Source organism: Ornithodoros turicata, chromosome 1, assembly GCF_037126465.1.
Source record: "Ornithodoros turicata isolate Travis chromosome 1, ASM3712646v1, whole genome shotgun sequence".
In the NCBI taxonomy this organism is placed as follows: Eukaryota; Metazoa; Arthropoda; class Arachnida; order Ixodida; family Argasidae; genus Ornithodoros; species Ornithodoros turicata.
In genome coordinates, this window is record NC_088201.1 from 226,730,422 (window position 1) to 226,735,153 (window position 4,732).

Here is a 4,732-nt window from a genome sequence, read left to right on the forward strand (position 1 = left end):
AGATGCCTTTAAAGCACAGATGACACTACCACAATGAGGCCACTTTACCACTGTTGAACATTGCTCACATTATAAATTGTAGCGGCGGTGTGAACGTGCCGTGGGTGAGTCGTTGTTTCACCTAGCCGGATTCTTTGTAGCGAGGATCCAGTACGCAAATGGTGTGTGCGGACAAGCTAATAAGGATGAAAACAGAAATAAAAAAGAGAGCCTATAAGCAATATAAGCTTCTATCGTCGCCTGCTTCGCACTTGCTGATGATAACAATGATGATGATACCGTTGGCTGTACTCTTACCATTAGCCACAGCAAAGTGGAAAATAGCGTAAAGGTGTTCGCCTAAAAAACTTTGTGCGCACAAGAACTACTTGAATCCTTGTTTTATAAGAGCACCGTGTAGTAACGATGAAAGATTAAAGTCACTGAAAAGGTTAGCTAGCTGTAGGGCTCGAACCCACATCTTCTGGATTAGCTTAGCTCAATTGGTAGAGCCCTGGACCGGCAATCCAGAAGATGTGGGTTGGAGCCCTACAGCTAGCTAACCTTTTCAGTGACTTTCATCTTTCATCGTTAATTTCTTAGGCAAATTGAGGCTTTGTATGTATTTGTCCCTTCTGTGTTGTTCCAACCTCAGAACATCAGTTCTTTCACGTTCAACAGTTGCCGCCTGCGTCGATCCCGTCGTATGAATGTGTGTATGAGTGAGCAAAAATGTAAGAGTGAAAGGAGGATGAGTGAGAGAGAGTGGCTAGTTTGTCCCTTCAGATGACGCACCCTGGAAGTCGCTGAGAAGGCGTGTTAGCTTAGCTCAATTGGTAGAGCCCTGGACCGGCAATCCAGAAGATGTGGGTTCGAGCCCTACAGCTAGCTAACCTTTTCAGTGACTTTCATCTTTCATCGTTAATTTCTTAGGCAAATTGAGGCTTTGTATGTATTTGTCCCTTCTATGTTGTTCCAGCCTCAGAACATCAGTTCTTTCGTGTAGTAGTTTCTTTTTACCAACGCCACGGTCACAGTGTTGTAAACCATGCATACTATCCAAGTGCATCCAAGTCAATCCGGCATATTCTCGCGCCAGTTCATGTGGCGTCTTCGGCTGGTAGCTGTTGAAACTGAGTAAAACGACGCCGTTGCACAGAATGGAGACAACAACAAACAATGTAAATATTCTAAGGTGCACTAACTAAAATAATTTTTGGTTTACTGTGCCAAAGGACGAGTTTTATCCCCTTGTACGCGTACGCGTTCGTACCTCAAAGAATAAGCCTAGCTAGTAGGGGGTATATTGGCCGGAAGGGTTCGAAACGCAGCTATGCCTAAATATAAACGGTTCTATTTGCGAAGGAAAGCATTGCGTGAGGCACGTACTACCATGGCAATGCTCGGTGAAGAGGCAGAACGCATGGAACCAACGCCGCCAGCTGCGCATGTTTCGCCAACGCGTCAGTTGGAAGTAGCTTCTTGTCATGAGCAGCTTTCGAGTACTTGGTCTGAGGAAGGCATCGACACAGACTTTGAGATCGCAGGAGGCTCAGCAGTTGCAACGGAAGGCCCGGTGACGCAAAGCTCCCGCACAAATGAGCCCGAAACGTCATTCGAAAGTGAACTCAGCACATCGAGTGCAGCGGCTTCAAACACTGCCGACCTACTGGCGCAGTTGCGGTCGTGGGCTGTGCGTGAAAGTATCACGCAAAGTGCACTAACTGGCCTCCTTAAAATACTGCGGCAGCACAAATGTCACGCTGATCTTCCCATGGACGCCCAAACACTCATGCAGACGCCAAGAAGCAGCTCAGAACGCCCCTGGCGAGTACTGCCATTTTGGGTTAACTGATGGCTTGCTGCAAATTCTTGAATCATCAGCTGATGTGCCAGACCGTATCTCGCTGATGTTCAACGTTGATGGCCTCCCCCTTTCAAAAAGTTCAAAAAACGAACTGTGGCCAATTCAGTGCAAAATCAAAGACATGCCAAATGCTGCACCATTTGTCATTGGGGCGTACTGCGGAAGCGCTAAGCCGCTGTGCACAAATGAGTACCTTCAAAAATTTGTCGATGAGCTGTCGGCTCTCCTTCGTGAAGGTATACAAATAAAGCAGTCAGTAGTGTCTGTAGAATTTTATGCAATGATCTGTGATGCCCCAGCACGGTCGTTCATATATGGCACAAAAGGGCACACTGGGTATTCAGGTTGTCCTAAATGCATAGAGGAGGAGGAGGCTATGACATGAACAGAACGTTTTTCAGCAGCACTGCGGCCTCGTTAAGGACTGATGATTCGTTCCGCACGCAACCAGACCCTGGTCACCACCGTACCGTAACTATCATGACAAATTTGCCAATTGATATTATCAAATCTGCCCCATTAGACTATATGCATCTTGTCTGTTTGGGCGTGATGAAAAAAATTATTGTCCTGTGGGTTTCGGGTCCTTTGGTTGTCCGTCTAGGTGCAGCGCAGAGGGCCACCATGAACGAGATGGCTGTTCTCTTGCAGAAAGCTATCCCAAAAGAATTTGCACGGAAACCACGAGGTGTGGATGAGGTGGACCGGTGGAAAGCCACAGAGTTTAGGCTTTTCCTACTTTACACTGGTCCAGTCATCCTCGAGACAGTGCTGCCGAAACATTTGTACCAAAATTTCTTGACTCTGCAATGTGCCATTTCTATTCTAGCAAGGGATGAGCTGTGCCACACACAAAATGAGTATGTCTCCAGTTTGCTGGCACATTTCGTGAGCACATTTGCCGAGGTATATGGTTACCATTTAGTTTCATACAATGTACATTGCCTTCTGCATTTGGCAGATGACGTGAAGAGTCTAGGTCCCCTGGATTCCTTCAGTGCCTTTCCCTTCGAGAACAATATGAAAGCTCTGAAACGGCAGCTGAAGAAACCAGGGGCTAGCTTGGTCCAGCTCTATAACCGCTACAGTGAGCAAAGGCTCATCCACAGCGACATTCACCAAATTGACATTCACCAAAAGCAAGGGCTTGGCCTTGGCAATCTGCACAATCGAGGTCCCCTTACCGAATTGGCAATTCAGCCCCAGTATGACACTATGAGAACACGGCATTTTATATTGACGACTAAGGGACCTGACAGTTACTGCATGGTAAACGGCAATATGGTTGCCATTAAAAAGTTTGCAACACTGCGGTCATCTGGTGAACCTTGCGTAATTGGTTGCAAACTGAGCTGTGTTCGTGACTTATACAGGAAGCCATTTCCGTCGTCCCTAATTGGAATCCACGTATAGTTTCTAAGCAGATACCCCTGAGCACGTGGCCCCTCGTAAACGTTCAAAAAGTTGTCTGCCTCCCATTTGGCCACGATATGGTAGTCATGCCTCTTATACACCCGCAGTAAGCATTTCGTAGTTGCAGCATTAATTTCCACCATGTATACCTCTCGACGCAGTATACTTTTATACACAGTGCTTGTGAATGGTTGTGCGTACTGAAAGCAGAGAACCAGAATAAAACCGTATCAGATGCTCCCAGTGCAGGTTAGAGAATGGTCTGCATGTTGTATGCAGGGAGCTAATTGTGTCCCCTACAGTTAATTCACTTACGCTGATGGTGTTTCAAGCCATGTGGCACACAACTTGATACAACTATTCCTTCTAGGGGTTGAGACAGGTCATCTCACGTTAGACTAGATAAACGTAAAAAAAACGGTTCTTTCCACAAGTGTGAACATGCGTTGAAAGTTTCACGCCGGAAAGAGTAACAGAAGCTGAAAAAATGGGCACCGCGAATACCGAAACTCACGTGGCTGTCACATGCTTATGGCTGCCAATAGGAATGGACACAACTCTGAGCTCTCTGAGCTCTTCTGCGCTTCTTCTGCGCTTTGCTCGGCCGTGTGTTCGAGGGCTTGTAGCTGACACGTAGAAGAATTTTTTTTTTCCTTCTGTATTCTGGCGTGCATTACAGCGCCTCTGATGTAATGAACCACATCTATGACAGTGTCCCGACCCCTTTAAACCAGCATGTGCAAAACAAGTTAAAGTTAAGTAAGTACAAGTTAAACAGGTTACGTTAAACCCAAACTTAAAAAGGTTGAAAATAAAAATTAAAGTAGCTCCGCAACAGACCAGTCCTGCATTAGGTAAGAACAAGCACTGGCTATAAAACTACGTTGTGTGGCTGGACCTTGTGGAACAGATTGCGATGGGCCGTGTTATTAACTATTTGGATCTCGTTACGAAGCAGATCAAGGCATGCTACAAGTATGGCTCATTTCAATACATTTGTGGTCATACACATCACGTATCAGTCCTGCATCTGCAATCATCTCACTTTGTTTTTGCAAAGTGCTTTTGATCTTGTCCACTACTTTACTCTTTTGTCCTGTATACTGGCAATTAAAGATGCCTTATGCTATTGTCCACTTTACAATGCGCAACGAAGTTGAAGTTGTGCCTTGCTCATGGTTGCCTGGGAAAAACTGCAAGTGGCCAAACTTGCCGTGCCACAGAGTTGAGAAACTCATAAAAAAAGGGAGTCTTCCTGGCAGCGAGTATGAAGAGATGGAAGTGGTTGTCAAAGGAGTGTTCAGTAAGAGCTATTTGAATTTACAGTTTCATACGAAGAAGTTTTTCAAAGCAAGGCGTGGCCTTCACTATTTTGTTCACATTTTTGCAGAGTGCTACAAAGACGCAAGGGAAATGCTGCCATTGTCCGAGTACACATCAGACCTCAACAACACAGCCGAGCTGCCTCCTAAG

The 4,732-nt window shown here is 45.9% G+C and overlaps 1 non-coding gene across 1 annotated transcript; it reads left to right on the forward strand.

Annotated features, from left to right (window-relative positions):
• The first annotated feature begins 797 nt into the window (after positions 1–797).
• Trnaa-ggc (transfer RNA alanine (anticodon GGC)) lies at positions 798–870 on the forward strand. Its single transcript has one exon. It is a non-coding gene; the product is annotated as a tRNA-Ala (tRNA).
• The last annotated feature ends 3,862 nt before the right edge of the window (positions 871–4,732 follow it).